The following is a 13672-nucleotide window of genomic DNA, read 5'->3' as shown; positions in this document are numbered from 1 at the left end:
CTTGCAGGATGTAAGAGAACCTCTGCCAGGCAGCCCCAAGTTGCCAAATCTTTTCTGAGTGAAGTAAGTCGAAGGACTGGTTGAGATCATCAGATGACAGCAATCAGGACACCCAAGTGTCTCATGGTTGGTCAGAAGTTTGCACAGAAGCAAGGTGTTTACACATTCTCCCTTTCAGGGGGGTTCTCCAGTTCAGAGTCAGACCCGAATCATGCTGCAGCCCCTTCTTCAGTCTTGCCCATTCCCTCAGCTTCTTGGATCTCTAATTTTGCCAAGCTCAGAAGCAATAAATCACCCTTGCAATTTCTTGTGCTCTGCTCAGCTGAATGGAAAACAGCCCACAGGTTAACAAATTCTGGTGAGGGACAAACATGTGCACGTGATTGTAGAAGCATTGCTCAGTTAGAGAACCAGATGGAAGGTTCCAGCAGAGTGGCCTCATGCAACAGGAGAAGTAAGATAACCCAGCTCTCTAACAATGATTAAAGAAAAATCATTTCTTTTAAGGAGAACATTTTGAATAGAGCCTAAAGGGGAGCTGCAGAGCCCAAGCAATCCAGAAACAGCCCACACTACAAATGCTGAGTGTGGAAGACGACACTGAAATACTGAAGACACTGAATGTGGTGAGATACTGGAACAGGTTGTACAGGGAGATTGTGAATGCCTCCTCCCTGCAAATGTTCAAGGTTGGATGAGGCCTTGAGAAATCTGGGCTAGTAAAAGAAGTCTCTGCTCATGGCAGAGAGTCAGAACTAGATGATCCTTAAGGTCCCTTCCAACCCAAACATTCTATGAAATACAGAAATTCTCTCAAGTTTTTTTCTTCACTAATTTGTCATAAGAGATATTTACCAACTTTATAGCTAAAGTTTCAACATCCATAAAGAACAAAAAAGCTTGCTAATTCAAATCAAGGAGTAGAAACACACTTCTGAAATGTTATTTTGCAGTAATTGAATCCCAATTTTCATGCAAATTGAGTTTGACACTGATCATGAACTAAAAGGTAATTATCTAATAAATACTAAATATGTTTCTTAACATAATAAGAAAATGTAAAAACTAACAACAGTGATGAATGTATATTAAAACAATACAAAATGCTAAAATAAATGTGTTTACCTGCAGCACATCCTCCTTTTTAGGAAGGAGAAATTCCAAAGCTACCAGAAACACCACAGCTAGTGACAGAAAATAAGAGTGGCTTGTAGGATGAGACAGAATGGATTGAAGCTTGAGGAGGGTGGGTTTAGACTGGAGATCAGATGTTCAAGGCCAAGTTGGATGAGGCCTTGAGCAATCTAGTCTGGCTGGAGGTGCCCCTGCCCATGGCAGGGGAGTTGAAAACAGATGACCTTTAAGGTTCCTTCCAATCCAACCCATTCTGTGTCTCTACGATCACTTCTAAAGAGTATCACTACATATGGTAAGGTCTCCAGAACACACTGACTGGTACAATGGTTATAAAACCATCATCTGAACTCACACCAGGTACCTGAAGATATTTCATGGGTTGCAAGCACTTTTATTTTGTGTTTATTACCTGCACCCATCCATCCACCTCAGAGGTGATAAACCAGTCATACCATGATTGATGAACAGACAGCTACATCTCCCAGTTGGGTTTGTTTTCTAGCCCTTGTTTTATGGGAAAGCTGGTAAAGCTCCTGCTGCTGCTTTCAAGGAGATCTTGTAATAAGAAGTATAAGGCACGGCACTTTGCTCCATTCACTGGTACTAACTTCTTCATTTGATAGGATCACACAATGGCAGGGGGTCAGAAGCAACCTCCAGACACAGAAGCATCATCTAGTCCAGCTCCCTGCTAAAGCAGGGACATCCACAGAAGGTTGCCCAGGATTACAACATCCCAGAGAGCTTGGAATGTCTCCAGGGGAGACTCCACAACTCTGTCACCAATACTCTGCCACCCTCAGAGATTTTCTTCATGTTTAGAAGGAACTTCCATGTTCTAGTTTGCAGCCACTACCCCCTGTCCTGTGCTGGGTACCACTGTAAAGAGCCTGGCCACATGCTCTTGCCATTCTTCAGATATTTATAAGCATTGAGAATATCCTCCCTCAGTCTGCTCCTCTCCAAACTAAACAGCCCCAGGTCTTTCAGCCTTTTCTCTTCACAGAGATACTTCAGGCCCCTCAGCATCTTTATAGCCTCCACTGGACTCTCTCTCCAGCACTTCCTTGTCTCTTGAACTGTGGAGCTCAGAAAGTGACACAATACTCCAGACACAGCTCTACTAGGGCAGAGTAGAAGAGGAAGAAAACTTTCTTTGACCTGAAGGTCACAATCTTCTTCATGCATTCCAAGACACCATTTGTCTTCTTCGCCATAAAAGCACATTTTTAGCTCACAATAAACTTGCCCACCAGCATTCCCAGGTCTTTCTCTCAGAGCTGCTTTCTAGCAGGTCACCCTTCACCTGTATTGGTGCAGGGGGATATTCCTCCCCAGGGCAGGACCATATACTTGCCCTTGTTGAACTTTCCAGCCTGTCCAGGTCACACTGGATGGCAACACAGCCTGACACAGTGTCAGCCACTCCTTCCAGTTTGGCATCATCAGCAAGCTGACTGAGGATCCATTCTATTCCTTCATCCAGCTCAGATGAAAATGTTGAACAAGACTGAATGAAGTTCAGACAACAACAGCCACAGGCCTCCAACCGGAACCCTGTACCACTGATCACCACTTTCTGAGCTCTGTCCTTCAACCAGTTCTCAGTTCATCTCACTGTTCACTCCTCCCATCCATGCTTCCTAAGCTCTGGGGATATTACAGGAGACAGTGTCAAAAACCTTTCTGAAGCTGAGGTACCCAACACATACTACTCTCCCCAAATCTACCCAGCTGGTCACACCATCACAGAAGGCCATCAGATTGGTCAAGCATGATTTTCCCTTGCTGAATCCATGCTGACTACTTTTGCTAATCTTTTCCTTTAGTTGCTTAGAGCTGACCTCCAGAATGAGCTATTCCATCACCTTGCCAGGAATGGAGGTGAGGCTGACTGGTCTGTAGTTTCCTGGGTCCTCTTTCCTCCCTCTTTTGAGGGCTGGAGTGGCACTGGTTTTCCTGCAGTCCTCAGGTACCCTTTCCTTTTCTCCATGACATTTTAAAAATGATGGAGAGTGGCTTCACAATGACATCAGGCAGCCCTTGACACTTGTGGGTGCATCCTATCAGGATGCCAATACTAGCAAGATTTCTCAAATGTGGAAATGAAAATGGGACATTTTAACCTTTTCTCTTGACCTTGCAAGAAGTGGGACTGAAAGTCTTAGTTTCTCAGTCACCAATTCCCAAAGCTCAAATCCCCCTAGTCCCAAAGTTAAACCAGTTTGCCACATACTTATTAGCAATATTAGTGTGATGATGACTGAGAAGATGATGATTTATCTAAGAGGTCAGCATTCTGGTTCATTATGGAGTTTACACTTTGGCAGATAACAAAAAAAAAGTAGATGAAATGCACATGTCAAGTAGACAAATCACATTACCCTGATGAGGTTTTAAAGGATGATCAGTAAAATAAAAATCCATTAGGTCTAATTGCAGCTCAAAATACAGACAACATAAGAGTTCATACTTCAGAGAGTGTGCTTCAAACCTAAGGACATCTCAAGCACAAGAGCCTTCTCAAAAAACCAAGTTGCTGTGTCAGACACATTCCTGCTTACAGAAGTCTGGTGGAAGCAGCTTAGAAAACTGGTTGTGATCTGGGTTCCACAGCAATGACTGATCAGACTTTTCAATCCTTCTCACAGTCCAGATCTGCCAACCATCTGCAGCTATAGTCCTCAGCTCCATTCCTCAAATGAAGACCTGAGGGTCTCTGTAGTTAGGTTTGAGGGTGACCAGCCCTGCTCACTCCATTCTCTCTCCTTTCTGGAAATCAAATATCCTGAAAAAAGTTCATCTACAGCAGTCCCATAGTCTTCCCTGGTCTCCTTTGTAACTTTTTAGAGTAACAGGTCCAGAAAGGAGGAGACAATGCCTAAAAAGACTTCTGAAGGAGTTCAAGACCTTTAAGAACACAGAATCGTAAAATCATTAAGGTTAGGAAAAAATCTTCAAGATCACAGAATCATAGAATCAGCCAGGTTGGAAGACACCTCCAAGATCATCCAGGCCAATCTAGCACCCAGCCCTAGCCAGTCATCTAGACCATGGCACTGTCTCATCCAGGCTTTGCTTGAACACCTCCAGGGACGGTGACTCCATCACCTCCCTGGGCAGCTTATTCCAATGCCAATCACTCTCTCTGGCAAGAACTTCCTTCCAAACATCCAGCCTAGACCTCTCCCAGCACAACTTGAGACTGTGTCCCCTTTTTCTGTTGCTGGTTGCCTGGAAGAGGAGACCAACCCCCACCTGGCTACAGCCTCCCTTCAGGTCGTTGTAGACAGCAGTGAGGTCCCCCATGAGCCTCCTCTTCTCCAAGCTAAACAACCCCAGCTCCCTCAGCCTCTCCTCACAGGGTTTGTGTTCCAGGCCACTCATCAGCTTTGTCACCCTTCTCTGGACACATTCCAGCACCTCAACATCTTTCTTGAACTGAGGAGCTGAGAACTGGAAACAGGACTCAAGGTGTGGCCTGAGCAGTGTTGAGTACAGGGGAAGAATAACCTCCCTCAGCCTACTGGCCATACTGTTCCTGATACAGGCCAGGATGACATTGGCTCTCTTGGCCCCCTGAGCCACACTCCTGGAAAACTCCTGTCTGCCAGCACACTATAGCTTTTCACACCCACATCTCCTCTGGGACTCCTCACTGCTGCAATGCAGGCCTTAGCAAACAGGAGTCTGTGCTACGTCTGCAACATGTAGATGAAAACGAAAACAAACAGGAGGAACAGCAAAATCTGTGCTCATTTCAGGCCAGGCCCACAGGTTTTAATTTCCAAATGTAGGCACGAAGAGTGCGAAATTTCAGTCCAATATCACCACACTGAGGCATGACCACACATAGTTCCAGAACAAGAGTGAAGCAAGATCAATTCTTTACATTAAGAATGGTGAGACACTGGAACAGGTTGCCCAGGGAGGTTGCGGATGCCTTCTCCTTGGAGATGTTCAAGGCCAGGTTGGATGTGACCTAGAACAACGTGGTCTAGTGGGAGGTGCCCCTGCCCATGGAATTGAAACTAGATGATCTTTAAGGTCCCTTCCAACCCAAACCATTCTATGATTCTATGATTCTAAGTAGATGGTCTTTTAAGGTCCAACTTAAACCATTCTGTGATTCTATGAATCTGTTGCTTGCACTTCAGCCTTCAGCTGCAAAAGGTACTCTGCAGCCAGTGAACATGTTTAACAACACACCACACATTTCAACACACAGCACTGGGTGAGCAGGGACTGGGAGCAGAGTAGGAATAAACCAGGACACTAGGGATAGATAAACAGGAGGCTGCTCTCCTTGGTTTGATGAGCTTTCTAATTCCCTGTTGGCAAAAAGCAACAATAACTATTTCTCAGTATTGGTTAACAGGCACAGAAAAACCCAGATGTGTTACGATACAAATTCTAAGAATGTTAGACTGCAATTTGGTAGCAAGTAGCTAGTAGCCCCTAGAACTTAAGGTTATAAAGATGATGAGAGGCCTGGAATATCCCTGTGAAAGATGAGATCAATCAGGAAAGACAGAGAATTGAGGCTTTCTGTGTGGAAAAAAGAAGACTGAGAGGGGAATTCCATCAGTGTTGACCAACACTTAAAAGGTAGGTGTCAGGAGGATGGGACCAGGCTTTGTTCACTTGTTCCCAGTGACAGGACAAGAGGTAATGGGCACAAACTTGAACATAAGAACTTCCATCTGAACATGAGAAGGAACTTCTTTAATTAAAGGCTGATGGAGTACTGGGACAGGATGCCCAGAGAGGTGGTGGAGTCTCTATCTCTGGAGACATTCAAAACACACCTGGATGTGTTCCTGTGTGACCTGCTCTAGGTGAAATGCCCTTGGTAAGGAGCTGGACTTGATCTCCAGAGGTTCCTTCCAACCCCTACCTTCATGTGATACTGTAAAGCCTTCTTCCTAGCAACGAATCACTGTTGAGCTGTAATTTTATTTTCCCACCTGTCCTCTAAAATTACATTTGCAGGTCCCTATTTTGAAAGGTTACCTGGAAGTTCAGTTACTACTATAATGATCCTATGAAAAAGCTCTTTGACAACCTTTCTTACCAGCTTAGGATCTTCCCACTCTGCTCAGAATTTCCATAGTACAAATTCATTAGAGATTGCATAATTGCATACAGAAGATTGTCCTGTAGGATCTGTTCATCTCCTCTGATCATGACACTGCATTATTTGTTGGGATAAGAAATGTCATGGCCATTTTCCTGACTGACTGTGTGCAACTAGAACTAAGTAAAATCTTTCCTTTAGTGGAATGAATACCTGGTTTTGTTCACACTGGAAATTTTTATCCTGAATATCTCCATTTAATTTTAATCATGCTCTGCATAGCATACATCACACAAGTCACAGAACCATACAATCATAGAATCATGGCAGGGGTTGGAAGAGACCTCCAGAGATTACCCAGTCCCATCCTTCCTTCCTCTGTCTTGCCAACTAAGATTTGAATTTTTGAGTGCAGTGACTTCTGTGCATTTCAGGCCTCCCTGCAGAGAGCTCTGAATTCACATGGGACCTCTGAATGCTGCTGAGGTCCCACAGTGGGTGGCAGGCACAGAAAAGCAAAGTGCAGGATCCACAGCAGAAGTTATTTGTGCTCATTTAAAAGCTCCTAAGAGCTTCTCATATATCCCACTTTGGCTCTGCTTACCCTGCACAGCATTCCCTAAAGTACTTGACAGCATCTGCCACCCAGAAATAATTCACTGTCTGAAGAGAGAAGGTGCATGCAGCAAGTCAGGATGGTTGTTCCTGATGTTGTTAAAGGCAAAGGAAAAAGGTAAAACCGGGAAGACAGAGCATCTATTGCTTCACCGGACAAGTCTTCTCACAAGACTTTGAGATGCTGGAGTATGTCTGGTGAAGGGTCTGAACAGGTCTGATGAGGAGCAGCTGAGTGAACTGAAGATGTTTAGTCTGGAGGAGGCTGAGGGGAGCCCTCATTGCTCTCTGCAGCTCCCTGAAAGAGTTTGCAGTGAGGTGAGGGTTGGTCCCTTCTGCCTGATATCAGGTGATAAAAGAAGAGGAAATGGCCTGAAATTGTGCCAGGGGAGGGTTAGGTTGAAGATTAATAAAACTTTCTTTGCTTCAAGAGTGGTCAGACTTTGGAACATGCTGTCCAGGGAGGTGCTGGAGTCGTCATCCCTGGAGCTGTCTAGGAAAGGTGTGGACATGGCACTCTGAGACATGGATTAATGGTGATGTTGATATTGAGTTGATGGTTGGACTCAATGATTGTAGAAGATTGTTTCCAACCAAAACAATTCTACTTCTATGATTCTATGATCACTGCTCATTGGTGACAAGACAGATGTTGCTCCATTCACTTCTGCTTTTTGGCCAGTTCTTCACCCAACAAACTGTGTCCCTCCTCATCTTGCACTTGGACACTCTGTCCACAAGGATGCAGTGAGGGACAGTACCAGAAACCCTACTGAAATCCAGGCAACCTAATCAATGCCAAAGAACTGACCAAAGAATCAACACTTCAGAGTCACTGAAGGCTCTTTCAGATAACTCAGGAGTAAATAAGGTATTCATAATTAAGAGTAATTAACTCTGAAAGGCAAGGATTCCAGGGAAAGACTGATATTGTTGTCAACTAAATACTAAGAAATTTCTGGAAGTGAAGAAGCTGAGCATGAGCTCAGTTGCAAGATTTATGCAATGTGCTTTTCCATAGGCCTTCTTGGCTCTTAGCTCTTACCCTACAGAGAAAGCCAGCTCTTATCCAGCTTGGAAGCAGACTGGCAAATCAGCTTTTGTCTTCATCTGTGCACAACTAAGCATCTGTCTCTAGAGGGGAAGTCTAAACAGGTCATAGAATCTTTCAGGCTGGAAAAGACCTCTAAAATGGAGTCCAACCTTCTACCTAACATCTCTATGACCACTAGACCATGTCCAAAAGTGCCACATCTGCTTGCTTTTTTTAACACCTCCAGGGATGGTGATTGCACTACTGTTTTAGTGAGGAAATTCTACCTCACATCCATGCTAAGAAAAACTAGTGACAAATGCCATAAAGATTGCTCTCTCTAACCTTCATCACCTGGAACGATACACATCAGAATGTCTCAGCACACAAACCCCAAAGACCAGACTGTAACAGCTCTGCTAGGCGTGATTTAATTTAGCATGAAACAAGACTGTAATAAAGGGCTTGTAAGGGACAGGACAGGACTACACTGACCCTAATCACTGTGCAGGACCAGAGTCAAGCTTTCTAGATGGCTTGAGTCAGGTTTTATGCAGCCTTGGCAGTGGCAAGAGTCACACACCACAGCTGAACATACTTGCACGCAGTTTAGATAGCAAGTCAGAAATGAAGTGGTTCCAAATCCTGCAGGGAGCTGGTGGCAGCATCAGAGGGAATACCAAAAAGAGGGAAATAAAATTGTGGTGCTCCCTTTCTAAAAGGTTTTACCTGCTCCTCCAGGACAGAGCCTGGAAATAACTGTCAGATGCTAAGATTCACAAATGTAACACACAGATTCGTGGGTTATGGAATGGTTTGGGTTAGAAGGAACCTTAAAGATCATCTAGTTCCAAGACTCCTGCCATGGACAGGACAACTCTCACTAGACAAGGTTACTCAAGGCCTCATCCAACCTGACATTCCACAACTCCAGGGAAGGGGCACCCGCAACCTCCCTGGGCAACCTGCTCCAGTGTCTCACCATCCTCACTTCAAAGAATTTCTTCCTAATCTCCAGTCTCAGTCTCCTCTCTTTCAGTTCAAAGCCATTGCCTCTCATCCTGTCACTTCAGCCCTTTTAAGAAGTCCTTCCCCAGCTCTCCTCTAGTCCCCTTCAGGTACTAGAAGGCTGCTCTAAGGTCTTCCTGGAGCCTTCTCTTCTCCAGGCTGAACAGCCCCAACTTCAAAGAGATCCTAAGAGTAGCCCTAGCTTTGCTTCAGCTGTTTTTCCAAGAAAAATACTTCCCAAGAAAACCTTCTGTTCCATGAAATGCCCCTTAAATTAAAGTCTAACCACAGTATAATAAATGGATCTGGTAATTACAGTTGAGGAGTATCCTCTTAAATGGTTTCCCTATGTAACACGAAGCATTATGAAAATACATTTTTATGTCCAGTTTAATAACTTGCTCTACTTTTAATGAAGTTGCTGATTAAAAAAAGGGAAAAAATAAAAAGAAATCCAACTTCTAATTTACAGAGTCTCAGGTAATAGCACCACAGTACTCCAAGTTTAAAACAGACCTCTAAGAGAATTAATTCTGTTTAATAAATATCTCCCCATCAGATGACTAAGCTCTTGATTATTTTAATTAAAAGTTGCCAAATGTACATTATATCCACTACAAGAGTATAATAAATTATTTATGCACTTAGCTGGCTTACAGGCCTGACAAATTGCTTGGTCAGAATGACTAAACTAATCTATCACTTTTTTCAGTCTGAAGAGGGTAAAGTGTCAAAGAACTCTAATAAATTTACCAACCACGTCTATGTGCAGAATGAAATGAAACAAATTAAATTAAAATTTCACTTGCACACATGACTAAGCAGGAGAATGTTCTGAGGGTACCAGAGGTTAATAATAAATTGCAATGAATCTAATAACTAATTGTTTCTTGCTTTTGGAAAATATCTGTGGTTTGAAGGTGTTTCCAATGTAAGCTCAGGGCAGAATCATAGAGTGGTTTTGTTTGGAAGGGACCTGTAAAAATCATCTAGTCCAAGCCCCTGAAATGAGAAGGGACATCTTCAACTAGAGTAGGTTGCCCAGAGCACTGTCACACAATCACAAAATCACAGAGTGCTAGAGGTTGTAAGGGACCTCAAAGCCTGTCGAGTGCAAAGCAGCATCACCTAGACTGGGTCACACAGGAACGTGTCCAGGTGGGTTTTGAAGACCTCCAGAGCAAGAGACTCCCTAACCTCTCTGGGCAGCCTGCTCCAGGGCTCTGCCACCTTCACAGTAAGGAAGTTTTTGCTCATGTTGAGATGCAATTTTTTGTGACGGAGTTCATGCCCCCTGCCCCTTGTCCTATCACTGGGTATCACAGAAAAGAGCCTGGCTCCATCCTCCTGACAGTCACTCTTCAGATATTTGCAGGCATTGACAAGATCTCCTGTCAGTCTTCTCCTACCTACAACAAACAGTCCCAGGTCTCTCAGTCTTTCCTCAGGAGAGAGATGCTTAACCATCCTCATTGCCTCTGTACCAGTAGTTCCCTGTCCCTCTTGAAGTGGGGAGCCCAGAACTGGATACAATATTCCAGATGTGTTCTAACTACAGCTGAGTACAGGGATAGAATCTCCCTCACCCTGATCAATGTGCTCTTAATGCACCTGAGAACCTGTGAAATCTAATGTAGAATGTTTTCAGAAAGGAGCTTCTGCCACTTTTCTGGGCAACCTGAACCAGTGTTTCACCATTAAAATATGTTCCTTTTGCCCATGTTGCACACTAAAAAGGACCTGTCTCTGTTTTACCCCAGTCAGAAACTCAACATCATGCAGCCATTCTCACTCCTTTCCCTTCCCAGTGCGATGGAGAGGGAAATTAGGAAAAAAAAAAGTAGAACTTGTGGGCTGAGATAAGTTTAATAAGTAAAATGAAATTTAAAATAACAAAAAGGTATAATAATCATGGCAATGAAACGGAACGAAATAAACAGAGGGAAAGAAAGAAACCCAAGAAAAGGCTTGGGATGTCTGTCAGCAAGTGCTCACACCTGCTGACAGACATCCAAGCAGGGATCTCCTTCCCAGCCAGCTCCTCCAACTCCATATACTGAGCATGATGTTCTGTGATACAGAATGTCCCTTTGGCTAATTGAAGTCAGCTGTCCTGGCCACACTGCCTCCCAGCTTCTGGTGCTGCTGCACACTAGCTAGACATGGGTCTTTCATACCTTAGCAACAACTAAAACATAGGTATATTATTATATATATAGGTATATTATATATATGTCTCTTGCCAGAGAGAGTGATTGGCATTGGAATGGGCTGCCCAGGGAGGTGGTGGAGTCACCGTCCCTGGAGGCGTTCAAGCAAAGTCTGGATGAGGCACTTAGTGCCATGGTCTGGTTGACTGGATAGGGCTGGGTGCTAGGTTGGCCTGGATGATCTTGGAGGTCTCTTCCAACCTGGCTGATTCTATGATTCTATTAGCATTCACAGGTTTCATTGGGTTGGAAGGGACCCTCAAAGGTCATCTTGTCCAACCTCCCTGCAGGCAGCAAGAACACCTCCAACAGGAGCAGGCTGCCTGGGGCCACAGGAAGTTTGATCTTGAATGTCTCCAGCGAATGGGGCCTCCCTGGCAGTCTATTCCAGTATTTCACCACTCTCATTGTGCAGAACTTCCTCCTGATGTTCAACCTAAATATCCCCTGCCCCAGTTTCAAACCATTGTCCCTCGTCCTGCCACCACAGGCTCTACTAAACAGTTCCTCCTCAGACTTCCTGTAGGTCCCCTTCAGGTATTGAAACACAGCTCTAAGGTCTCCCTGAAGCCTTCTCTTCTTCAGTCTGAACAATCCTAGGACTTTCAGCCTGCCTTTATAGGAGAGAAGCTTCAGCCTTGTGACGATTCATCTCATACTGAATTCAAACCAGAACTATTCTATCTACTAAGAATCGAGCTCCTAAAATGAAAAGAAAATAATCTCTCTTCCAGGCAAAATGAGGACAGTTTCCCACCTCTGCCACGAATGGTGAACAGGGCAATCATGCTCAGATTCACAGGGAAGTGACACTCCCAAGACACTCCCTGGAACTCCTGCCAAGCCAAACCGGAACTGCTTAAGCCACGACTGATGTTAAACTTCTGACCAGCCACCTCACTAAATGACACCACAACTCTTAGATCAAAGTGTCTCCCAACTATAGGGTGAAATCTCATCTGATATGCAAATTAATACATATTTCTCATGGGACACACCAAAAACCCAGCAAAAGTCAAGACAGCTGCTACCCATTTCCCAGCAGGCAGCCCATCCACATAGAAAGCTGGCAGCTGATGTTTCATATCCTTATTCTGCCTGGTGGGATTTGAATTCAGAACTCTGAAATCCCCAGTGAATGACATTGCTGTTATTGCTTTCAAAAGTGTGGAGGAGGACTCTGATGAGCCTTCCATAGCCTACAGAACACTCAATAATTCATCAGCTCCTTAAATCTAGTACAGAAGTTACTCACTGGGGAGATTCTGTATCCCCACCTCCACTGAAGTCACAAATTAATGTTGGAAAAATAATTCAGATTAGGGTGACCTATCTCACAATGCTGCACAGACAAGCATGCAGAGATTTTACCTGCCAGAAAATGAGCACAGAATCACTGAACTGTCTTGCTTGGAAAAGTCCTTTCAGATCATGGAGTCCAACCATTAACCCAGAAATGCCAGGTCTCTACTAAACCATGTCCCTCAGCACCACATCTCCATACTTTTGAAACCCCTCTCCAGGACTGAGAACTCCACCACTGCCCTGGGCTGCCTTGGGACAGGTCCTGACAACCCTTAAGGGGAGAAATTGTTCTTCATGTCACAGAATCACAGAATTAACCAGGTTGGGAAAGACTCCCAAGATTATCGATCCCAACCTATCACCTAACCCTTCCAATTACTTAAACCATGTCACTAAGTGCCTCATCCAGCCTTCTTTAAAACACCTCCAGGGATGGCGACTCCACCACCTCCCTGGGCAGCCCATTCCAATGCCAATCACTCTTTCTGGGAAGAATTTCTTCCTAATGTCCAGCCTAAACCTGCCTTTGCACAGTTTGAGTCTGTGTCCTCTTGTTCTGTCACTGGTGGCCTGAGAGAAGAGACCAACCCCCACCTGGCTACAACCTCCTTTCCGGTAGTTGTAGAGAGCAATAAGGTCTGCCCTGAGCCTCCTCAATTGCCTGACCATTCATGCAGCAAAGAAATTTCCCCTAATCTCCAACCTAACCTTTCCCTAGCACAACTTCAAGCTATTGCCTCTCCTTCCATCACCTGTTATTAGGGAGAAGAGATCAACTTCCACTGCCCTCCAACCTTCTTTCAGGGAGTTGCAGAGGACAATGAGATCTCTCCTCAGCCTCCTCTTCTCCACATTAAACACCCCTTGTTCCCTCAGAAGCAATTCATCAGGCCTGTTCTCCAGACTTTTCCCCAGCTCTGTTGCCCTTCTCTGGACCTGCTCCAGTACCACAGTGTCTTTCTTGTAGTGAGTGTGACTCCTGTGCTCGACTAGCTCTCTGTAATCTTTCCTGGTCAAAATCACCCTTCCCAATCCACTACTCTCCTCACCCTTTGGCTCCTTTGTACCATCTACTTCTTTTCACCTTTTGTTTTTTGCTTTACTTCTCTCTGTCTGTTGCATCTCACAATTTCTTGACACTTTTCTGTCCAATTAATGTCTCATCTAAGCCTTAACTTTTCTGTGATGTTAAAACACATTTATTTGCAGAGAGCTGGATGACTTTGAAGAGAATAAAAGCATTTAACTAGGGGGCAGAAGGACCAACTTGCTGGTGGCAATTTTTAT

Source organism: Pogoniulus pusillus, chromosome 9, assembly GCF_015220805.1.
Source record: "Pogoniulus pusillus isolate bPogPus1 chromosome 9, bPogPus1.pri, whole genome shotgun sequence".
NCBI classification, from domain to species: domain Eukaryota; kingdom Metazoa; phylum Chordata; class Aves; order Piciformes; family Lybiidae; genus Pogoniulus; species Pogoniulus pusillus.
Note: the sequence above shows the minus strand (reverse complement) of the source record.